At 42.0% G+C, this 25,937-nt stretch overlaps 1 long non-coding RNA gene across 3 annotated transcripts in view; it reads right to left on the bottom strand.

Annotated features, from left to right (window-relative positions):
* Positions 1-25,937, bottom strand: part of LOC128449823 (uncharacterized) — a 107,751-nt gene that overhangs the window by 50,198 nt on the left and 31,616 nt on the right. For all 3 annotated transcript variants that reach the window (XR_008339917.1, XR_008339916.1, XR_008339915.1), the window contains exon 3: positions 4-137. This is a non-coding gene — a long non-coding RNA (uncharacterized LOC128449823). The remainder of the gene's footprint in view (positions 1-3; positions 138-25,937) is intronic.

The raw sequence follows: 25,937 nt of genomic DNA, 5'->3' as shown, positions 1-25,937 counted from the left end.
TACCTTGGCAATCCAATTCCCCCGAACATTCCCATCGCCGAGGTCTGGAGCCGGTGAGGATTCCAGTGTTAATTAAACTGTCTGTCTTAGAGAGAATTAAGGTCGTGATCTCCCAGACCTCACTGCTCCCGCACTCCCTGAGAAGAAGGGAGAGAAGTAAAGAGACTTAATGAAGGAATAAAAGGATGAAATGACTTAATGAACTGCCTAACGAGGCCTGTGGCCGTTTAATAAGGGCTTATTAAAGCTTAATTAGAGCAATAATCCGGCTTGTTTGGAGTCACTCGGTGTTGACTTGTGGCTGATTGTGTTTTTATGGTAACTGGATAAACAAGGACGCGTTGGCATGGTACAGGAAGGAAGACGGGTGACAGCATGTGCGTGTGCGTGTGCAAGCACGTGTGTGTTGCCGCAAAGATGGACAGGTGAGCCAAATCAATAGCCACGAAGGTCTGTGGCTATTCAACCAACTCACTGGATTTGCAGCATCTTAGCAGCACTCAGCTAAAACTTTGTCATGTAATACCCTCACATCCCTATGGAAGTGCTGCAGCTCAAAGCACCAGACATGCTCACCCTCAGACATTCACTTACTGTTTAGGGACAAACTCATTTACTGAGTATTTACATAAGTCTCTCGTCTATTAGATCTGACTGTCGGATTGTTCTTCAGAATCAGACACACAGGACTCGCTTTGTGGCAAATGAATCACGTGGTTTTGTATCATGATTCATCTGGCAAACTTCTTCCTTCACTGATTTACACACAATACCCAGTGTTTCCTCTATAGACATCAGCGTGACTCACGTGAGTCAGAAGCCGGGCCGCATTGTGCCAGAGGGACACATCTGAAGAGAGTGTAAGGTATACACAGCACTCCAGGCTTCACATTTTTATTATTCAGACAGTGATGCCATCACCCCACAGAGGACTGAGTCAACCTCACGCTTTATCCTGCTGGTGTGTGGATGCCAAGCTCTGTTCTCATTACTATGGTTTGTGATTCATTTTATATCAGTGATTCAGATTGTTAATACCCACAGGCCTTTATATGGAGTTACCCAAGTCCTGAGGTCCCACCAATGAAAGGAGTTACTCATCCTTCCTTTCCCGATTGTGTGAGAACCCCAGATGACACCGCTTAACTACGATACTACATCCTGAGCCTTTATGGCCTTTTGTTTGAAATGAATTCCGTTTTGGGGTTGGGTATATGTGCTTGACACAAAAAGGCAGAGGATCTCAATAGCAAATATTGTAATGTTGTACTTAGAAATGGTGTATTGGAAAGAAAGCCAGTGACATCCCAAAGAAAGTCGTTAGCTTTTTAGCAGCATAAATAACATCATAAAAAGTGCTGAAAAAAGGGGAGGGTGGGTGATTGGAAGAGCGCAGCTGCCAGTAATAGGCTGAGACTCCTCGTCAATCAAGCTTGCAACCAAACCTCTCTTTCGGCTTTAATGTCTTTTTTTATATTACTATATATTTCTTTCAAAGCTCCACCAACATTAGAGGAAATATAATTAGCCAGGGAGACAATTTGATGTGACTTTGCATATCGAGGCAGAAGCAGAGCTCCTTCAGGAGACTGACGATTTGCTTCCACTCGGCGTCTAATGGTCATTAGGAGGAGGCGCGGAAGAGAGTGAAATGAGCAATTAGCCTGATACAGTTTGTGAGAGTGGGTGTGAACGGCTCCGATACACTAATACACAAACAAGACAAACTCACACACTGACACTAACACGTTGAGTATGCTGAAGTTTGTGTATGTTATTTAAGTGGAAGTTAGTTTTGTACTTTCAGGATAAAATGAAAAGCATTAGAAGGACGATACATAACCTGTGTATTCTGTATATACCCAAGTCAGGGAATGCTATACGTTTTTATATTGTAATAAAGCTAATAACATTTTCGTTCCTTTTAAACATTCTCTCTCCTCTATCTCCTATATTTCCATCCAACCCCCCCCCCTCCCTCCACATACACCTATGCACAACTGTTTGTGTAAATGTCTTTCATGTACTGTATAATAATAATACCAGAACATAATGATGTCATCATGATGTCACTATATGATGATGAATGATTGGTTAATTTACCATGTCTCCAATTGTATTGGTTACAATGCATTACTCCACCATATGACGTCATTTTCAATCATGATGATGTCATCCCTATCACTTGATAAAAAAAAAGTTTTCCCATTTATAGAAAACTACATATACACATACACATACAAAAATTTGTAAGGTAAATTTTCTATGTCACTTTTCGTATGATATCATATAATGGAGAAACATTTTCTCTATAAACCTGCTTTTTGGGGAAAATGTGTTCTCTTTACAATATTTTGTTGACCTTGACTTTTAATCGATCAATAATAATTTGTTATATAATCTGGTCAAACCCTATGAAGTGGATATTCCCACAACTTTTTCTTAAAATCCATCCATGCACAGGAGTTATCTTTCCTGTGTGCAGGGTCATTAATTTAGGTCTCCTTAACATACAGTCGCTGTGGCAGTGTGTACACAGTTCTCACACACACACACACACACCACATGCTGACATATTAACTAATGCATATGGCTGGAGCTTGATGACATCACCTCACTGTCAGCTCCACGTGAACACACACCCCAGTGCTGTTCAGTAGTCGTGTGTGTGTATGTCAGTGCACACACAAATGTGTCTGTGGCATTTGGCTTTTTTTCCTGCAGTGCATCATCTACCACAAGTACACGCACACACTTTCTCCTTAGGAAACCGCTGACAGTGAGCGAGCACACACACGTTTCTAGCGCTGTGGTCATCATTTGCCACCATGATGTCACTTTCATGTTGCATATTCACCAGAGCAGGTCTGCACATGGCTATATAAGTCAGGTTGCAGTTACCCGGTCAGAATTGAATTCATTCTGCGGGTTTGGTTTTAGTTGAACTCGGCTGAATCATTCCCTCAAGCACTTACCGCAGATGAACCCATGCATCTGACTTAACTTCTAATTTATTCATAATCTTTCGAGTGTGGAGGAGGCTTAAGACTCTCGATCAAAACATGTTGGGTTTTCCTTTTATAACCTTGAGCTCTCCAACATGACTTTTCCAATGCTTTCCACCTTTCTGTTCCCCCATTTTTATATCAGTTTCCAGCACTGCGCTGCCAATGTCTGGGAATTATGTCATTTAGCCAGAGGAGCAGACTGAAGTCAAACCCGAGAGGGTTATTAAATGACTTTAGACATCACAGTTTAGATATAGACTTGGAACATTGCAAAGAGTTGTGTGACAGCATTTCACCAGGAAGGTCTGAACCCCTACAGTCACAGTTCATGGACCGTGTCTCTGGCAAGTCATGCTGCTCTACTGCTAAAACACTTCAGTCCCCCCTCCATTTATTTCCAGAACGCCAAACAGCTGACGATTCCCACAGAAGGGCCAGTGAGTCCGCCCCCCCTCTTCCTTCCACACATATGTCAATTTTATGTCAGAGGATAAGGGATGCCAATTATTGTTCTGCAGCATGGGAATGATGTCAACTTTCCTACGGGGCCCTTTTTCTGAGAGATGTAGGCGACACAGCTGACAATTTCAGCAAAGATGCCAACACATCACATCATTTACAAAACTGCTTCCCTGCTCTTCGGCTCGTCAGTCGCACGCCGGAGAGTTAGAGAGAGGAAGGTGGGGGGGGGATTGGATGATGTCATGTTTCCAACAGAGTTTTCATTTAGTGTGCTGAGCTCTGAGAGATGATGATGATGATGATGATGATGATGGCGCTGGTCAGCGCAGCGGTCAGAGTGGTGATGACAGTGATGTACTAATTTTCCCACAAGTCTTTTCACTTTTGGTTTAACAGCAGCATTGGTTTACCCATTCTCTTTTGTTAGAGCTGCGGAGGAAGAACCGATGTTGACATGATGGCAGCGTCTTCATTAATGTGCCTATTAATATTAATATCTTCATGTACTGTAAATTGAAGGGGAAATTAAGTTTGCTTTGAGTTATTACTTGATATCTCGCTCTTTCAGTGTTCACCAGAAAAATCATACCCTTCTATTATGTTTCTGGACGTTTTGAAACACCCTGATATTATAATAAATTGTCATAGAATCTGAATGGGTGAAATAATTTGGAAGTTGATCGTATAACAAATGTCACATTGTCAACTGCCCTAGCTTTAATTTTCCTCTTCACATATTTGGTCTGTCACTGTAAATACAGTAATATTGTGATAACACAAGTTATCTGTAGGTGTCAGATTACAAATTATAGACCCACTTTAATGATGTTAGGCTACATTTTGAATTTTTTGTAATTTTACAGCCGTTTTTACACCATTACAAGTTAAACTTGGGACTTTTTAAGACCACATTGGATTAGATGTAAATCCTATGTCAAGTGGCAAAGATAATAAAGGAATATCAGGGTCCCGGGATTACTTACCCATAACACTACATCGTCTTGCAGATTATAGGCAGTGACAGACGGTATCTTTCGTTGAGAAAGAAACTATAAATGCCTCCTAAACAATGAAAAAATAATTTTTCATGTTTGATGGAAGTATTTTAAATGAATGTCGTTATAATCAAGACTTACTTTAACATATTTAAGAAGAAATCATATTACTACTTATTTAAAGCCACATGGAAGCCCTGCAATAACTAAAGCTTCCCTCTTGTGACAAGGAGTTGCTATTATTCTGTTATCAGTTTGAATGGAGGCCATCCTCCAGTAAAGTCTAAACTGTGTCGACTCCTCTTCTGGAGCGGCCCATCGTCTATTGCCCGACACACTGCGCTCACTGTTGGTTTTCTCGTCAAAAGCATTTACTTCAACATGCTGAAATTCGTAATGCGAGTCAATTACAGTATATCATCATCGCCTGCTCCGGAAAAAATGTGGCCGTCATTATTTCCATTGTTGTCAATCTTGTTAAATGTTCACTTATTCGAGAGATTCTTCTGCCATTTTCCAGTTCCACCCCAGTGTGCTCGTTTCAAAACCATAAATTACAGTCACTCTGCCACTGGGCTTCTTGCTCATTACGACTAAACTGATAACACATGCAGAGGAGTTGAAGTCAAACGATCCAATGCTGTATGGTTGACTATAGAAGAGCTTTTAAAGGGCTAGCACATGTGAAAATCAATCTGAAGCTGAAAATCAATTTTTTAAGCCATCTCCTAGTAAAACACATCAATATAGGCCATAATGTCAACATTACTTTCATACTGGAAAGGTTGCTGCTGTTGCTAGTGTGAGAAGTTCACAGCTCTTGCTGGAATTCAAATCCAAGCCCACAGTCAAGTTCAGATATTGGAGTTATCCCCCCAGCTTTGGTCTCTAACAGATCAAACCAACAAAGTGGTAGTTTTGACCCGTTCCAAATAGTGCCCTGGAAAATCCGGAGCTAACACTCCCACTCTAACAGTTAGTGGGCATCTTTTATCTGTGTTTCTTTCCACTGGTTTCAGTTGTTTTCAACAATCTCTCCCATTTCCTACATTTTCCCCCAGTTACACCCCTGTGTGTTAAAACCATATCTAGTTTTACACAGGGCATGATGTCATCCATGCCTGCGGGGCTTTCCCACATTCATGGCTCAGCTGATAACACATGTGGTGGAGAGCTATTAAAACACATGGGCGTGTGTGAGTTTTAAACTCCTAACCCATATCAACCCTCGCTGAGAAACAGAGCGAGGAAGGGGTTTGGCAAAAGAAAACAGGGCCCCCTTTTCCCCCAGCATGCAGCAGCTTTATTGCTCATCGAGATTGTGATTACCTTGGCTGAACAGGGTGACCCGGCCTGTGTTGACGCAGCCAGGCTACACCTGTGCCTCTTTTCATTAAAAAAATAGTCTTACAGTGTAGTCATTCCCTTCACCTTTCTGTTTAGCTGGAATAAAAACCTGACTTGAATAAATGTACGGGAGTTCATGCTCTTTTAAAATGGTCACAGACAGTGAAGAGGTGAATAACACATCTAGTAGAGCAGAGGTTTTTAGTTTTTTTTACTTAAATCTGCGTTGTGGTTGCAAACTTGATCCACTTTACTGTAAAAATAAAAGCCTACTTCATTTAAATCCTACAGTGAAACGTGAAAAGTGAAAACTGTTTGTCTGTGGTGTGAGTCAGAGAAGCTAGAGTGGGTTAAAGCAACATCTGACTCACCAAACAGGGCTTTGTGGTGCTGCAGTACACCAGTAACCTTTTTTTTAAATTAAAGTTGGGGTTGGTAATCCTGGAATAGCAAGAGCCGGCTACACTTTGAAAAAGTGAAACCAATACATCCGACCCCCTCCCATCAGCCTTCTCTACAAAGCTACGCCCCCAAAACCCATGAACACGCACTGTCGGGGAACTGAATGACTCTATCGTTGACTTGCTTGTAAACACATGTGCAGTGAGAGCACGGGCAGGTGCGCACAGGCAGGTAGGTTGGGTAGACTCAGTGACAGGTATGTCAGACCACACTGGGTGCGTGTACAGGGCGTGATGGCGTGATGGCGGCGCTGCTGGGACGGCTTATGTAATCAACTAAATGCCAGGACTGTACGCTGTGAAACTCCGGCCCTGTGATTACGATAAAAAACTAACGAATGGATTCAGTCAAAGAGAAACACAAGAAAGCTTTTACTTTGAAACTGCAACAGAAAAGGTGGTAAAGACAATTTTCTCTGTCTATTTTATTTTGAAGAGCAGAGCAAATCGATGTGGCCCGACTCGCTAGGAGAGCAGCGCGAATATGGGGGTAGGTCTAATGAACCTAAATCCCACTGGGGCATTCACAGGATAAGCTCAGCTGATATGGACCCTCCAGAGGAAGCTCGACTTGTTTATGAAGGAAATGACATCACCAGGCCCGGATCAGACAATGAGCTCATGCTGACAAGATAATGGCTGAGGGCGAAGGAGAGAGGGAGACAGAGAGAGCAGTGTTTGCTTTGGCCGCAGGAGTCAGGGCCTCAGATAAAAAAGGTGAACAATCGCACAGTGGTTATTTTAAACTTCAAAGTCTGGAGCTTAATAGGTTTGCTACATAACTGCAGAGCAACAATGGCTGGTTGTAATTTGACAGGGTTGGGTTTTCTCATGATTTAAGGTCAGACAAATATTCAGTGTGATAATAACGGCCGGCCACACAGAAAGAATGTGAGGAATTTTGCTGCTATTACAAATTTCACGCTGTGTAGTTTGAAGCCCACACTTACATGATGATGGATTATAAAGCAGGAAAGTAAATTTAGCTTACATGCAACAGGTGGTACAGATTTATTAGCACAGCGTGATACTGAGCAGCCTACATGTGTCACAGCCTCAGATCTCTGATGTTACTTGTGGATCAAATCGGCATAATGAGCTCAGGCAATGGAAAGATGAACATGCTGCATATTCTATTCACATTTCAGTTTTTTGAATAAGATCTGATGAGGAATTTCAATGATTGTCTGTGGAGAACATGTAATGTCCCTGGTCCACCTCAACTCCTGCAGGTTTTGGATAAACAACAATTTATGCTGAGTAAAAATGATTAAAAGATAAGCAACCTATTTTTGCTTCTGCATTATACAAAGAAATTTTTTTTGTCCGAGCCTATTCAATTCACACAAGGGACTAGCGCAACTTTTCCAAAACAACATTCTGTTGCTGTGCACTTTCTATAAACTGCTCTGGTACGACCTCTAATTGTCCTGGGGATTGGGACAGCATGATTGAAAATAAAAACCCTTCACAGCAGAAAACAAAAAAATATATAACTAGAGGGGGTTTGGAGGAGCTGTTGGACCTCCCAAGAGCAGAGCTGGACCAAAGCCCAAAACAAAGCTTGTTTCTGGGTTAAAGATCTCAGAATATGCCCTGAATTCTGGAACCAGAGAGCCAGAACATGCCCGGGGACAGTGGTGGAAAACTAATACTGATTTTGGCTGAAGTGGGATACAGTTTTTTTTTTTTAAAGGGACAGCTTGTTCGGTGTTGTTGGGATAATGACAGCAGTCAGGGGATAAAAATAATAGATTTTCACAGGAGGGGGCTTTGCTGTTAGTTAGTTTATGGTGCGGACAGCTGTTTCCTTAGTTTATATCTGTTTTATTGTCATTATTTATATTTTAAACTGCCTTAATGAGGAGGTGCTCGTAAGCGTTTACACGTACTTTTGGCTGTAGCGTAGCATGTTTTACAGGAGACGGTAGGAAATAGTGTGAGCAAGTACCTTTTGGGCATTAGGTTTATAAGATTTCATTACAGTAATGGCCACTGTGGGGACCGGCAGTAAACAGTACATTCTTAAGGCCACGCACAAGCAAGGAAGGTTCAGGGAAGTGGATCAGCTGAAAAATTAATTACTGCACTTAATCATGTAATAAACCCTGGAATGTGCTGCACATCACAGGCTAATGTTCGAAATGCGAGGGTGTATCTAAGGGTATATATCTAAAGCTTTCTTTTTTAAGTTGTGTCATTCTGTATTAATGTTTGAGCCAATATCTTTCACACAAACACTGTTTATAATGAAAACCTTTTCAAAGGCCTGTCAAGGATTATCTCTCCAGGTCTCCACGACAAAGAGGTAGAGGGAGTTGATTTACGCAAAACAGAATGGTCCCATCTGGCCTGATTAACATACTACATCGCTAATGCTAACTTTTAATGGTGTGATCATCTCACACACTCATTTTCACTGAATCTTTAATGCAACATTAGCATATTAGAACAACATATTGTCTCTCACTTGCTCAGGGGCCTGATGCAAGGTGGTGTCAGATTCCATTTTTGTCTTTTGCTTCACTTCATCTGCACCAAAATGAATTAATATATATATATAATGTTAACACGCCTGTCATTGAACATGAATGTAATTTGATTTATTACCTGTTTTTACACGATGTCAAACAGAATTGTCATTCAAGCCGGTGAGGAGTTTCATAGGTTCACTTCCCGTTCAGGATAGATTTAGAGTAAACACAGCTGCTGTCATTAATGAGCATCCAGGTCAGTTCATTTCAGTGCCCCTAGCACCAAAATACACTTAAATTAATTATAGTCGTTTTTGCTATTTAATTAAAGAATCATGGTTCATATTCGCTCAAGCACAAACTGTTTCCCTTTATTCTCGAAAGCAGAGAACTTTCGAGGAAAAGTATGATGTAAGATTTCCAATCTAATCATTGAAATGCGTGTTGCACAGCGGCCTTGCTGGCCCGCCCCCCTACACACCCACCTGCCCCTCCGCACACATCAAAACCCTGTCCTCTGCAGAATCTGTCGCACTAATAAGTCACGGAGTCTCTTCATGCATGGAAGAGGAAACATAAAATAAAAATGCAAACGCCGGCAACAGCCTTTTAATGTTGCTATAAATCAAGGAGGACCATCAAAGGTAGCTGGTAGCTGCGGTGGAATAACTCCCTCTGTTAGTGTACACACGCACACACACACACACACACACATTGAAAGATAGATAGGGTGTAACGATTCATTAATACAGATCGATGCAAAAGGGGGGAAAAAGGGTTGATCAGACTTCTAAATTGTCGCTGTGCCCTTATTTTTTAAACGTCTGTGCGTCCTCGATCGTTACCGCCTCCCTCGCACTAAAGTTGCTAGCACTCGGTGAAGTCCCGTCCATTGTCACTACTGAGACACATACTGCCAGAAAAAGGCAAACAAAAACATAACAAGCTGTGGTGTGTTTCTTCCGGGAATAACGCTTTGGGCTTGTCCGCACTTCTGTGCCCTGAAAGGCTTCCAACTGTCCTGCTCTGTAATCTCCATCCAGGAACCATCTGAGGATCTCTACGCTCCTTAATTAAAAGCATTAATGATGGATCATACATGTGTTAGTAGAGATACGGTGCACGCCAGCTTACAAAATTCGGGTAGTACTCAATCTGCCGGTGGACATCACTATTGCCTCAGCAAGGACTGAAAAAACTGAACCTGCTTCTCTGTTTTTTTATTTCAATTCTGTTAAAGTCAAGACGTAAGTCAAATCCTAAAGTCCTGGTTGTAATGTGGGCATTTCATCTTATTTCATCTCGATCGCAGCCCACAGAATCTACTTAAATCATATTGTGACGGATTTTGTGATATCGGCAAACAATGTTGTCCAAAGAATTGATATTATTTTGTATAGTGATTAAGCTGCCGATTTACACCCTTAATGGGAAGATAGGTATGATTATCATTAGGGTTTGGGTTAGTGTGGGGTTAAGGTCTCTGACCACCAGCGAAGCCAATAATACCTGTGGCTACCAAAGCAGAGACAGGCTTTCTTTTCAGAGGAGAAAGAGAGAGGGGAGCAGAAGACAGGTGGAGGGATGGAGGGAGGGAGGGATCCTACATATTTCACCTCCATTCACCTGCTGACACGGCCTCTCAAAGAAACCTTTCATAGGACCTTCAGAGGAGTCGGCTCAGTCGGCCCGATGCCGTCAATTTAGTTGTCATATTACACTGGGCTCACTCTCAGCTCTTTCATCTGATGGATTTATTTTTTTCATCTCATGATGTTCATACGACAGGATTGGCAAAAGAGGTGCACGTGGGGGTATAAGCCTCAGAAGTCGAAGCATCTAATTCATCGGTTAAGTGATATAAGGTTCGCATTGGTTAACCTGCACACACCTGAATCCACCCTCACTGGGAAATAAGAGCGCCTCAGGAGGTAACACCTTAAAAGAGTCTTTCAGCTTCTCACCCCTCCGTGTTTGCATTACTCGAGCTTTTATCATTTTTTATTATTTGATCAAATGTAATCTGTTCCTCTTGACAAAACAGCTTACGACTCTTGGGTTTCCTCAGCCAAAGTTCATTACAGTTTTGGATATAATTTTTTGGGGGGGAATTGGGGCGAGGCTCGGCTAAATCATTCTTGGCTGTTCGGCCTCTGTGGCAGATATGTGCGGCTCACATATGGGATTTCAATGGGTCCTTTCAGAAGGTGATAATTTAGTCTGCCAGCACCTCTTTTAAATCATTAACTTTGGGGGAGAGTTAGCCTGGCCAGCTTATTTTTTCACATAGTTGTGCAGTGAGACGAGCGCTCAAAGCATAAACACACACAGAGAGAGAAAGAGTGTAAGAGAGGAATAGATACAGAGCGAGTGTGTGTGTCTCTCAAAGCTCTCACCTTTAAAAAATACAGCACGTCAATAACATTCTGACGTTGATTTAAGACTTGAGAGGATTGGCTGATTTTACATTCCACAGATCAAGCCCAAACTACCCTCCCGTCTCTTGCAAAAAGGTTTTAGGCCACCCACCGATCATATAGAGACCCCTCTATATACTAAAGGGTGGTGTCAGCAGCTTCTCATCCCATCCCGCTGCCGCTCTCTCCTCCTTTTTTCTCCTCCCTTCACCCTGTCTGCACCCTGACCTTAAGAGTTTTCATTACTTTAGCTCATGTTCTCATTACATAGTTATTAATGAAACACAACGAAACCGCCTACGCACAAACCACTGCACGGGGTGTGCAGCGCAGCTTTTAAAAATATTTATATCTGAGCTCTCTCTTTTTTTTATTTCCTCTATTCCTTAACCTAAATGGCAGACTTCAGTTTTACAGTACAGAGAGCCTCCACCTGTGACCAATTTCAACCAAGAATTCCTGGACAAAGTGGGCATAGCATATAAAGAAAGGGAGGGGGGAAGAGTGAGGGGACACGGCACACCCGCTATTTGCATGCACCAAACCACACAGACACACAGACTCGCTGAACTGTTTTTATTCAAACTGAACGGAGTTGACAACCCAGAGACGCCATAAAACTCCCCCACCCCACTGTTTCTGCTGAGCTCTGGTTTGCACAAGTATCAAAGCTTTTGACTGCCACTACTGAACGACTTTGCTCACAGAGGCCCGGCTGAAACTGCTAAGTCAACTTACTGTTGTTCAATAGTGAAAGCGCTGTCACTTCAACAGACAAAAGTGTGTGTTTCACAACTGTTATCAAAGACTCCCAAGCTGGGAGTCAATTTAGGGGGGGGGGGCATCCTTCAGAGACTGGTTGTGTTACAGCAGCTCGACTAGGCTGTCCCATTCTGAAGGCTCCTTGGGGTTAATTTGGCTACGGTGACAAACCAGAGATAAAACAGTGATGAGACTCTGAATGCTGAAGTATCACACTTCAACTCAGCTGAATAGCTAACAGAAAAATCTCTGTAGATCACGGGAAAATATCTGTAGACTAGATTGTTAAATTTTGGTTCAGCCTTCCCTGTCTAGTCGGCCAGCAAAGACCGCCCTCTTCAGCCAACACGGTCTAAACGACCCACGGAGGAGTTGGTCTTCACGGACCACGCAGACCCGAACCAAAGTGATACGGAGAATTAGGCCCCTGAATTGGGACACATGGCTACTATCACATCACCGTAGAAGTTTAAACAACAGGATGCAAACTAAGAGATCTGGAAAAGATTAGTTTTTTTAACTCAGTGACTTTGCCGAAATCCCATGTCTGGGGCCTTGTTATTCCTGGAAATGGGGCAAGGTTGCCGCATCTCAATTATGGCGAGTGGTTTTAATCATAGACTTGTATAAATAACACCATACTTGTGGTCACAGCAGGAGAGCAAAATCAAAACTCAATCCCAATTGTTTATTAGCCGTGCAGAGATAATGGTGAACAGCAGAAGGCAATGAAGGGTTATATGGTGCCATCCTCTTCTTGCCCCTGCTGCTGTGGTGTTATTCTGTAGCTAAGATTGACCTCTGACCTCAATAAAAATCATTACATGTCCACACAAGGATCAAATCAAAGCCATATTTTGACTTCTACAATGCTTTTAAACATGAGACTTGAAAGTTGAATAGATTGCTGATCAATGCGGCTCTGATGATTTTAGGGGTTGACCAACTTTCTCCTTTATTCAAAGGCTTTGATAAAGATGTGACATAAAGATCACGGATCCATCACCCGCTAATGTGTTTTCCCTTGCATCCTTTCCTTGTATGCTGTTCCATTAGACTTATAGATTTTATTCTCCCTGCAAGTTCCACTAACGTGTCTGTCTTCTATCAAAGCTGCTGAGCTAAAACTGCTGCATCAGCACTGCATCTGCCAAACACACCTAAACTACTTGGCACCGCAGAGGGACGAGCCAGCGAGGGCAGTCTTGACATTTCTCCAAGTATCATGCAGTGATGTAATTTGTTTCTGTTTAGTTCGAAACGTGCGGCCACCCTGAGCTAAAAACGAGCACAATCATGGTCGCGAGGGTTCCCAGCGTAGCCGCGAAAATACACACTCTCACAGACAGTCATCCACGGTAACAGACAAACAAAAAAACCAACACACACACAGACAGACACGCATAAGCGCACTCTGTGTGGCCACCCAGGACGAGAGAGAGAGAGAGAGAGAGAGAGAGAGAGAGAGAGAGAGAGAGAGAGAGAGAGAGAGAGAGAGAGAGAGAGAGAGAGAGAGATGGAAACTTTAACTGTGTTTATAACCTAACTCTGGATTATAGGGTAGACTGAGAGAGGGGGGTTCAGCTGTAAATAATTAAACTGCAGCCCTCCCCTCTCTCTCTCTCTCTCTCTCTCTCTCTCTCTCTCTCTCTCTCTCTCTGAGGGCACACACCCACATACACACTGACCTCGATTATCTTTATTATAACTTCCCTTCCTGATATATATTAGTAGTCGATTTTACAGGGAACAAGCTCAGCAGGCCAATCTTGTTAAAACTCAAAGTGCGTGCATGTGCTTGCATGCTTGTGTGTGTGTGTGTGTGTGTGTGTGTATGCATGTGACTGAGCTACTGTATGTCAGGTAGAAAGGAATGTCTCCCATAGCAGGTTCTACAAGTACCGGTAAAAACACTCACAGGCTGTTACACACTAATCATTCTCTCGAACAATAATTAGACAAATCTGCAAGTTTTTATTTTTATTTATCTCTCAATAAACTCACAAATGTTTGAAAAAGTTACAGCTCAGTTTTTGAAAGTAAAAGACATCCATATAACTACTTTATTATGTTTGATCTCTCAAGCAGACCAAATTCTCTTGCTTTAGCCTTTAAAAAGTTGGCTCCTGGTCCAAGACTCCTGCTAAAACTTTAAAAGACTGTATCATTTTTTTAAAGGTGACATTTGAGGCAAAAAATGGCAACAATAATTACTTTGTAAAAAAAAACAGTATCATGCAGGGTGACTCCAGCAGAGCTTGCCCAACGTCTGAAGTCGTAGACACAGAGCAGGGTGACTGGCACACATTGTAGGATTACAGGTCAGAGACCTTTCACCACTAATTCATTTTTGGCTGCAACAAAAATCATTTAGAAAAGTTTAAAAGCCACTGTGCGTAAAAAAAAAGAAGTCAGCTGCAAACCATTTAGTGTGGAGGCTGCAGACGAGCTGCCAAGTCTTAAACAGCATGTCTTATTGGCAGCGCTAACACAGCTGAAAGCCTTATAGATGAAAGACTCATAATGTACAATCCCTGAGGCTCTATAAAAGCATTTGTAGTGTGAACAGGCATGGGGGGGGGGGGACTTTTTGGAATGTAATCTACAGATAGCAGATTACCTTCTCAAAAACCTGTAATCAGGGAGGCATTTCTTTGGAGCTACTTTGCAACTTTGAAGATAAACAGACACAAACTATGGGAGTAGACCACGAAATGAGCCCACTCATGAAATGAAGTGATTCTCCACTTGAAGAGCACTGACAGGGCCAGGATGAGGGGAACAGAAGTGATGCACATGTAGAGCAGGGATTGCATCAGTTTGTATTAGGATAAAAAATCAACGGTCCACAGAAGCATCAAGTCTCTGAAGCCGTCTCTCCCCTTTGAGTGAAAGCCTCAAAACAAGAAACAAGTTGGTGAATAGTTTACATGTTGATCTTTTAGTATTTTATTTATCAATATCTTATCGTGGCCTCGCTCTGCTGCAAGAGTTTTCAATTTTTTGAAAGGCAAAGAAACTCCACTCAACCAACCACACACATTCACCTCTTCCACCTAGAAATTACACTCACACACACACACACAGGAAGACACACACACAAACACACAGGCAATCACGCATACACAAACACTTGCTGTTTCCTGAGTGTCCTGCCAAGCAATGCAGATCTTCAGCCAAGGGTTTGCACAGCAAGAGGTTAAGGGTTCAGTGCATGTCAAATGTGCAACGTTAACACACACACACACACTGACACACAGTTGTGTCTCCATGACTCAGAGGGCATAATGTTGACTTACATTTATTTCCTTGAGACTTACACTGTTATAACCCTAATCATAATTACTACTTGCCAACCATAACCCTTACTCTAACCTTAACCTAAAACCAACTATAACCTGTCTTTACCTTAAAAAATAATTATTTTCGTAGTGGGAACTTGATCTTTGTCTCCACAAGGAAGAGAAGTCCTCATTATGTGACTACAAAGATATAGGGCCTTACAAAAGTAATAATAGACCACATACACACACATAATGCATGCACACACACACACACTAACAAACACATGCACACGCACACGCACACACACTAACCCTCACTGGAAATTACCTCAAACAATTGAGATGAAAAGTTGCTCAGTTATCCTTAAGATTTAGCTTTTACTTGCATTCATTGTGAACAGCCTAACCAAAACCTTAACCATTACCAATGGATGCCCTACCCAAACCTTAACCTACCCACAATTCACATCTTACCACTAACTCACTAACCTAAACCAGGACTCAGAAATTAAGTTTGGGTCCCTGTGAGGTCAAATGGTCCTGACAAAGTCTCTGTTTATGCTAGAAAAGGTCGTACAGAGGTAACAAACGCACACACATACACAAATAGTGTCATGAAACCTCAAAGTTTAACAGACATGACCACTGTGTACTCTACCATAGGATTATTATATCCATCTGTTGTAACCAACATTCATTTCCTGTCCACTGTATTTTTAGTCTTCTTCCTCTTCTCCGCAATAAATCTCCCAACAAGTACATGGAAAAACTCTCTTGTGACTGGAAGACGTTTCTGCAGTTCATGTACAATATTGTTCACCACCGTCTTCTTTCTCTTTTTGCGTGCTACTTTCCCTCAACTATTGTTCTGATTCCTCTTTTCCCTTCCATGTCGCCTGTTCCCCTATTCCAGTCCGATCTCTTCTTCTTCCACTTTCTGTTCTTCTCATTTCCTCCCGTTCCTTCAAGTACACCCTGTTCCTTCTCTAACAGCCCTCTTTAAATGTGAAACACCTGTAATCAATGACATGGAGACCAGAGAAATCCAGCCAGCAAACTTCAAACAACCATAAACATAAATTATCGGAACTTGCTAGATTTCCCCAACACACAACCAAAGCGGGAAGCTAAATATCCTAAAGTTTTTAAAAAAGCATTTTCAATAAAACTCTTGTGCACATTTTGAAAAACCTCAGTCAGCTATTTTGAAATGTGTTTTGGCATAAAATGAACCATCTCAAACAAAACACGCCAAAGACAATTCTGTCAGATGTCACTGCAGCATTTCATCCATCATCTGTTATTACCACATAAAAACCAGTAACCCAACTCCTAACATTACAAGGCTGTTTGGTGACAGGCGTAAAACCCTGAGAGTCACACTAAAGTGAAGACAGACAACACAGACGGACTACATACTGCTTCCACAGAACTAAATTGAGTGGTGGACTCATTACAAAATAAACAGAAGACCCTATTTTCATATTATAATAACGAATGTAAATAAATAGACCTTCTGCCCTGTGGTTTTATGCCTTTGCAATCCATTGCAGTTTCAGTCTACATATATTTATTTTTCCCGTCTATTTGAGGTCATGACCTTTGACCATTGACCACTGAAATCTATTCAATTCATCTTTAAGTCCAGTTGACAACTGGTCAACTTTTGAAGAAATCCCCTGAAGGCATACTTGAGATGTCACCTGAGTTCATCAAGGTATTCCTCTCAAGGTATTATTAAAGTAACACATTCACGAGGCTTAAAAGGTTTTATAAGGTTACCGTGAACTTGACATTTGACCACCAAACATTATTCAGTTTATCTTTGAGTCCAAATGAACATTTTGCGCAAAGAGTTCTTGAGATGTTGCGTTCACAAGATCAAAAACATGATGTTGACCTTTGACACCAACTTCTAATCAATTCATTGGGAAATACAAGTAAACGTTTGTTCTAGAGTTAAAGAAATTTCCTCAAGGTGTTTGTGACATATCCTGTTCACAAGGCGAAGAATGTGCTCAGTGAAGGCACAGTGACCTTTGACCACCATAATCAAATCAGCAAGCTCTAGTGAATGTTTGTACCAAATTTGAAGAAATTCCTTCAAAGCGTTTCTGGAGATATTGTGATCACAACGCAAAAAAAAAAATATTTGTGAAGTCACGACGATCTTGACATTTGAAAACCAAAATCGAATCTGTTAATACTTGAGTCCAGCTGAATGTTTGAACTTAATATGAAGAAATTCCTTCAAGGCGTTGTTGAGATATCGTGTTCACAAGAATGGGACAGACGGACAGATGTACAGGCAGACAAGCCAGAAGAGTCATCATGGAAAACGTTCCTCAATGTATTCTTTGCAATGTGTAGTTTGCTCAGTGCAACACTGTGTGGAAAATAGGAACCGTGGGAGGGAGTCAGTAAGAGGTTAGGCGGGGGGTGAAGGAAAGATGACAGGAGAGAGCAGGAGAGGACAGGGTGGGAGGGAGAATTTTGGGGGAGGTAAAGGAGTGAGGCGTCTTGCCAGCGTTTCATCTTGAGAGCCTACTTTGCATAGAGAGATAGAGAGAGACCCTGCGGACAGTTCAGTTCACTGTATCAAATGACTGACCTTCCTGAGACCTCTCAGAGCAACCTGACCAGGTCTTTCTCACTGTCAGCTCCCAACCTCCAGCTCGCCCTTACTCTGCCCTCCCTCTACTTCCTCCCTTATTTCCTTCTCCATTTCTCCATCATCTCCTCCCCCTCCACCTTCGTTCCTCCCATCCATCTATCTCTATCCACACCCCTCCTTTCTTTCCTTGCTTCACTCTTACCATAACTCTAACCTTTGCAATGTCAAGTCCTTACTTTTTCATTTAGGGTAGACAATAGACCCCCGTGCCCATTTTACTCTTTGTCAGCCACAACCTTAATGATTACAATCTCAATCTCCTAAATGTCCTCATGCAGGAAATACTCAATTTCATTTATAACCTTTATTTTCCCTCTCCATCCCCATAACCTTTCATTTTGTCCACAACAAAGGGACCGTTATGTTCATACTGGCCTGACAAGGATTTATAATGGAACTCACCATTACAAATAATGGAAATGCTTCACTATACCCCTGCACTGTATTTCATAGTGATAATAATTATGATTAAAAACATCTTTGAAAACCAGGTCATTCACGGCTGTATATGATATAAGTACTTGAGGTGGACAACTGGTAGATTTAAGTGCGGTTTCAGGCCGGTTGTAGATTTATTTTGTATTTATTTCATTTCATTTAGCAGCTCCTTAATCCACCATGAAACAACAGTGCATAATTCAAAAGTGCATTTCTAGATATTGGAACAATTAATAATAAGAAATCTTCTGTTCCCTAAAGTAAAATAAATGTGTGTTCACAGACATTTTCCCAAAGTAAACTTAACTCAAGACGTAGTCACAATCCACATAATAATAATAAAAAAAGTAGAAACAAAGGGCAAGAGTTTAATTAACGTAAATAAATGAATACAATACAATCATATGCCTATATATAAGGTGCAATAGAATATAAGCAATGTTGTTGTTGTAGGTGTGTGTCAGTATTCCAGTGTGTGTCAGAGTAGGTGTTTGTTAAGTTCTCGTATAGCTCTCAGTTATACCTGATCTTAAATAGTTTTTTCTATGCAGAGATGAAATTTACTTTAAAAACTAATTTATGGCAGAACATGAAATTTGGAATGTACAAGGATACAGGGTAGTATCACTAGAGATGTTCTGATACCTGGACTTTAAATATCGGTCTAAATATCAGCTTATACTACACACAACAGCTGTAGGATACTTACTCTGCATTGAAGTAATGATTTCTAACATTGTTGTATGGTGTTCAGGTAAAACCCTTTGAAAAACAAATACATACAGAAAATGAATACCATTTATTTTTTAGACAAACAATTTCCTTAAAAAATACCTTTTGAGTAGTGACTTAAATCTTGCTTACTGTACAAGTTGCCATTTTACAATAACTTTTTAGATAGCTCTGGCTCACACTACTCTAGAAACTGTTCTTTCCAGTCGCAGTGCAAGATTAGATTTGCCGGAAAAGAAGATTGTAGTAATATTTGGTCCGACTGAAAATAATATACTTTAAAGATGAGATATTGGTATCCGTACACAGATTTGCGTCTATCAGGGGCCTTTCCGATCCTGGTTCAGTATCAGAACATCTCTGAATGTCATTACATAAAAGCGACGAACAGTATAAACAAGGTCTTACACCCAAATGGTCTTGTTGTAAATATCTGTGTCTATTAGGGACTGAGGGTCATCTAAAAATGTCAGGAAACAAAAATACAAACAAAACTACTGTTTCTTTACTTTCGATTTAAGAAAAAAACAACGTGTACATTAGTAATTCAATGAAGATTAAGTTGCTTGAGGCATCTTTCTTATATGATCATATTCCCCTTGGTTCTCTTTTTTCAATGCTAAGGATTGTTTCACTTGCAAGTGTAGGAATACATAGACTCGCAGGGATCTCATGGGCTGTTTCAGGGTGCACTTTCACAGTAAGAGGTGTTTAAAGTGTGACCAAATGAATCATTATAACAGTCTGTGACACCTCTCGCCACGTCTGACCAAAACAAAGCCTCTCTGCGCACCCCCTTATCTCCGCCGTAGCTGCTCTTATCTCATAAATGGACCTCATGCAGACACACACAATCATCATATACATCAATGGGGGACCGAGGTGGACAAACACGCACAAAGCTCACATATCAAACACGTTAATGGCGCTGGACTTGATCTTTTTACTGGCGTCCATTTGCGGTGAAAGACACGACACATAAAAAAAAAAATTTAAAAGCGGGGGTAGGGAGAGGGAGACCCTTTTTTCGCAGATGAAATGAAAGGCCTGTGTTGCAGCGATCTGTCAAAGCTAGCAAAAGTTCAACGGTGGGTCACACTACCGGGGGATTTTTTTTTCACTGTTCCCTCTTGAATTACATGCTGGAGGAGAGGGAGGCGGTCATTCTAGACAGCTGAGGTACAGAGAGATGGAATGTTTACAGAGACCCACAGAAACAAAGAGAGAGGATCCAAAAAAGTTATATATTTGCCAAACTCAGCGTGCATTCTTTTGCTGCAAATTATGTGGACTTAAGGGGTCGTTAGGCAACAGGGCTAAATGGAGCATGACACTGTAAAGAGGCTAATACAGAGTTCAAAAGAAAAGAGACAGGAAGGAATATAAGTAAGAACCAGGAGGGTAGGAGGTCAGTGGGGCAGAATCAACATCTAGCTGTACATTTCCCCATCTCTGCTTTCTCCTTTTCAACTCTACTCCTGTTTCTCTCTATTGCTTCGTCCTCCGTACAGGATCTTGGCTTTCTTTGCCATCCCTGCTCCAAACACACACACACAACGTAAGCACACACACGCACACACGCTACAGAGCCAGCACATTCACCAACTGCAAATGACCGCAGGTAACTGAGGAAGAAAGGGAACGATATTGTGCGAGAGGTAGGGAAAGGTAATGAGACAGAGAACGAGAAGTGGGAAGGGGGGGGCCCGCCGTAAGTGTGTGATAGACGTAGGAGTGAGCGAATGAGGAAGAGGAGACGGACGCAGAGGGGGAACCCCCTCGTCCAATGAAATCTGGGGTTAAAAAGTCGCAGGCATCATAAGCGTCAAAGGCAGAATACAGAGGCCATTCTTTCAGCTGTCTGTTCTGTCCTCTCTTTTCAGATACAAGGCTATAGTGTTAGACTGACGTATGGTTCCTTTCTACACAGTGAAGATGTTTCTCTTGTACGAGCTGAGCGATGGGCGACAGCCACCAAGCAGTACTTCTGAAGGAAAACCAAATTTGAAAAATCCTTTTAATATTCACCCTTGCAAAGATGGGCCTTCATTGTTCCAATGTGTTGTAATGCTTTACCCCTTTGTTCATTTTAACAAAACTAAGCTACTACCTCAAGAAAATGTGTATGGAAATAATCACTGCTATGAATCAGCTTGTTGCCTGAAGTTCTGACTGAGTGATGCAGGTTAAAATGTACCGATACACAGATATAACAACATTAGCATCAACACACCAACCCGAACGTTACCACAAAACAGTTTTTCCTTTTGTTATTGCATCAATATATTACCACAGTTTTATCCAAGCAATGAGCTGTGGTTGTGCTTTTTTTTTTGGAGCATGAGAGCTGTTGTTATGACACAAGGAGCTAACACCCAATAATATACGTATTAAATTTACTTAATCACAAAAAAAGAGGTTTCCTTTCCTTGAATGTGATATCCAGGAACATTTTCACAATGGCAGCACAAATCAAAGGGTGAGAAAAAGAAGTAAAAGATATGTAACCACAGCTTAAAACCATTACCACGGGAAAAATACAGAGAAAAGCTTTTCCCCTCTTACCTATCACTTCTCGCTATATAACATCTGACAAAACTGAACTGCCATAAAAATAATCTAGGGTGAAATAAAAAGGTGTGCCAGAGAACCATGAAAACGAGTGCGCTCCTCTCTGCGCTGTTACTCGGGGAAAATGAGTCATGATAGGGAAGTGGCACATTTAGGAGTTATAAACAACTCGCACAGAGATCACAGAGATTTCACAGGCAAACCCAGAACAGCTGAGGGAAAGAAATCACAGTGAGCGACCAGGAAGAAAATAAGAAAAGATGAGAAGCTGGGAAAAAACAAAGTGAGGGGGGAAAAAAAATAACAAGATCCAGCTTAGAAATAGACGAGAGGATCGAAGGAGAAAATAAACAGGAGCTGTGATGAGAGGATGTAACTGACACGGGGAGAAGGAGATGCAAGCGACACGCTGAGAGGGGGAGAGCCCAGATAAATAAGGGAAACAATTCACGAGCGGGGGGGGAAACAGAAGTGGAGTGTGATGAAGTAAGAATGAGGACTGCTTGTTTATGTGCGCTTCCTCACTGCAATGAAATTACAGCCGTTCATCTCTCCAATCGTCCCTGCACTTTGAGAATATGTACCAACAGACAAGAAACACTGGTTTAAAATAATCAAGTCCTGTTTATTATGGTTTTTTAACTTGATTATATTGAAGCTTTTGTTAATCAGGCTAATAATTGTATTGAGCAGAATTTGATTGCTGTGGCGCCACATCAGCATATTGAGCCCAGCAAGTGGAGATAAAGTTTTCATCAGCGATTAGTCAAGTACCAGAGAAGAATGCTAATGCTAATTAATTCAGTAATGCCAAATTTAGATGCAAACGTAATTCGTCCTAGTCATGCTAACCAACCCTAGAGAAACCACTATATAGCCGCCATTGTCGTTTCTGCCTCATGCTCATCACACAAAGCAAAAGTGGGCATCTGCAAGGTAAGCTGTGCTGTCATTGTTTCCCCAAACCTTAATATGTCCACAGAACCTGGAGGTTTTGAAAATATCCACTTCGGAAGGCGTTTGTAGGAGACCGCTTTAGTGATTCATGACAAGTGTGCCGCGTGCAATGAGCCAAGTCAGCTCCAAATGTTGTTTGATGTCTGTGTGGCACTTGAAAGACATTTGCCGGAGAACGGGATCGCCTGTGCAGCAGAGACAGACATCAAATATCAGCTGCGTCCTTGTTTGAAAGCAGCACAGGGCAGATTGTGACTTGCATGTGGTCCCACTCTGGAGTTAAGTTGAAGACATGTGAGAGATGTAAAGGGAGTAGGAAGATAATTGTCCTGTCAACGGCTGTGTGATTCAGTGGGGAGATGGGTCTGTAAACTCAGTGTCCGTGTGTGTTCATCTGTTTGTCGATACAGTTTGACTTCACTAAAGGTTCATTTATGCTGCCTTTATCTACAAATAAAAATACTTCCATTTCCAACCATGTATCAGCAGCCACATACGTCCCTCATGTTGGAATGGTGGTTAAGCAGTAGATCCACTAGAGGGCAGAGCAGAGTCAAAAGTTGGTGACAATAACAAACATGTCGACGGGGGTTGCGATGATGTGCCTCATAAGAAAGAGGCAAGATCTGCTGTTTGTCCCTGTGCGTGGGTGAACTAACATTACATAGGCTCCTCTGACAAAGTCTCAGCTTACAAAGTTCCGCAGTTGTTGGGATTTCCTGCTTACTTATGATCATCTCGCTTAAAGGGATAGTTCACTGAATATTCGCTCATTATCTACCCACCACTATGCCGATGGAGGGGTGGGTGAAGTGTTTGAGTCCACCAGATACTTTTGGAGTTTAAGGGGTATACTTTGCTGCAGCAGAGTCCAATACAATTGAAGTCAACGGTGAGTCCTTCTTCAGACGTAATAAAAGAACAGAATAAACATTCCATGACTCCATTCTGCTCCTGTGGCGCCATCCAAGTGTCCCCAAGCCCCGACATTCAAATTCGAAACGGCACCTTCCACTCTGTGTTTTAAAGGGAACGTATTATGAAAATTCCACTTATGTAGTGCTTCTACACGTTAATTTGGGCATCTGGCATGTCTACCGTTACAAAAACTCTGGAGAAAAACAACTCCTGCGATTTGTTGTGGTTCCTCTATTTCAGAAACGATAAGCTAAAGTGCGTCGAATGGGATTACGACCGAAAATAAATGTCATAGTCACACCATGCCCATGTAGGGAGTCTCGCTACATGGCCTTGGACGAGCGAGCTAACTCTAACAGGGCTCCACCGGCCCGGTTAGCTCGCCGGTGGAGCCCGGCTAGCGTTAGCTCGCTGCTGCTACCCATGGTGCTACCCGTCAGACATTTAAGTGGCCGCATAAACAAGGGGCCCCCGGGACACCTCTAAACGTTGTCTCAACAGTGTGGAAGGATGCTGCTGCTGTGCCAGCTCAAGCTCCCACGGCTCCCACGGCTCCCACGGCTCCCACGGCTCCCACTGCTCCCACTGCGGGGCTGCGCTGGGGAGCTGGGGATCTCGCAGCCAGGCACACTGGGGGTGAGGGGGTCGGGGCACTCAAAACAGGTCAATCTGAGGAGGTCTGTTTTAGACATGGTAAAAAGGGTGCTGTTTTAAATGATCCTTGTGGTATTTTGACCAAAATATGTTACAGACATTTCATTAAGACCCCAAGGAACCATATCAACTGTGGTAAAAATGGGCATAATATGTCCCCTTTAAGACTAAATGTCCTCTGATTTCTTCCTATGAGGTGCCTTCACAGACCCTCTGACACACCATTGTGTGGCTATGGCCGATAGCTTAACCACTTCCTGTGGATATTGAGGCTTTAAACATGGTGTAATTGACCTGTTTTCAATTCTAATATGAATGTCGGGGCTTGCGGTCATTTGCATGACACCACACTAGCATTATGGAGGCATGTTGTGTTTTTGTGTTGTTTTATTTCATCTGTAGAATGACCAATGACTTGAATTATATTGGATTCTGCTGCAACAAAGTTTACCCTTGAAACTCCAGAAAACCAATTGAGTTGGTACAAATGTTTCTGTTTAAAGGTAGAAAATGAACTAGTCAGTTACTGTTGTTACTGTGATATAATGATGGTCTTACAACCAGCATCAACAAGTTCAGTCGTAGTCAATGCCCTAAATGTACACCCTCATTGTTCAAACATTATATTCGACAAAGGCACACACTTTAAGTAATCTTGCGAGCCTGGGCACCGCTGTTTCTCCAGAGACCTTTAAGGCCTCAGCTTCTTTTTCTTCTTCTATTCTCTCCTCTTCTTGCAATTGGTCCGAAAGTCAAAACTATCAAAAGACACAAGGTTGTCAGACGGCAAACAAACCGAACCCTGGTTCAGTTCCACCAGGACCAAGATCACCTCTTTCTGTTGGACCAAATTTGGGTCTTCTTGTCCAGACCTTGGTTCTAGACGCCTTTCACACCTGCTACTTTGGTTGGGTCAAAACAAAGTAGGTACAAAAGTTCACTAAGAAGTGAGAGAAGCCTTCATGATCTGCAGAATAACACTACCACTGATTATATGTCTTTTACTTTCGAGCTAATTATAGGACTGTATTCATTCTCAGCTCTTCATTATTCGGTCTTTCATCACTCCACTGTAAGACGGAACTGAACCAAACCTCGTACTTTTGACACTCGTTTCATCACATGTCTTCTTTCCATGTAAGGATTTCTAGTAACACATCAACCTCTATCTTACGCTACAGTAGGCCATCACACATAAACACACGTAGAACCTTCCTGTTAATTAAAAGAAACACTTCCATTGTCACCTACAATCTAGCCCCCCCCCCCCCCCCCCCCCCTTAGAGGACAGACAAAATAAGTAAAAGCAGAAATGAAGAGAGGTGAGAGACAATATCCCGCTTGAGATTTGCAGTTATTTTCACCGAGATTTGTTCTCTTGTGTTTCTCCAATAGGCTGTTGAGTGCTGTAGCAGGGGGATAGTCACGCTAGAGCTGCTTTGTATGAATAACATTTCATGTGCAATAATCTGTGGCTTTCTTGTCACAAAATTACACACACAGACACAGACACACACACACACACACACACACACACACACACACACACACACACACACAAGGAATGGACTCAACCATGGACACAAGTGCACATTCTGTCTTTGTGTATTTCCCCCCTCTCTCTCTCTCTCTCTCTGTCTCTCTCTCTCTCTCTCTCCCACACACACACACATCCCTGACGTCGCACAGAGACCAGCAGACAGAGAGGCAAAGAGAGACAGATGTAAATGAAAGAACATGGGTTCACCAGAGGAACTGGTTGACCAAACCAAAACACATGCTG

Source organism: Pleuronectes platessa, chromosome 10, assembly GCF_947347685.1.
Source record: "Pleuronectes platessa chromosome 10, fPlePla1.1, whole genome shotgun sequence".
Classification (NCBI taxonomy): Eukaryota; Metazoa; Chordata; class Actinopteri; order Pleuronectiformes; family Pleuronectidae; genus Pleuronectes; species Pleuronectes platessa.
The sequence above is the reverse complement of the archived record's forward strand: the minus strand, read 5'-3'. Positions and strand labels throughout refer to the sequence as shown.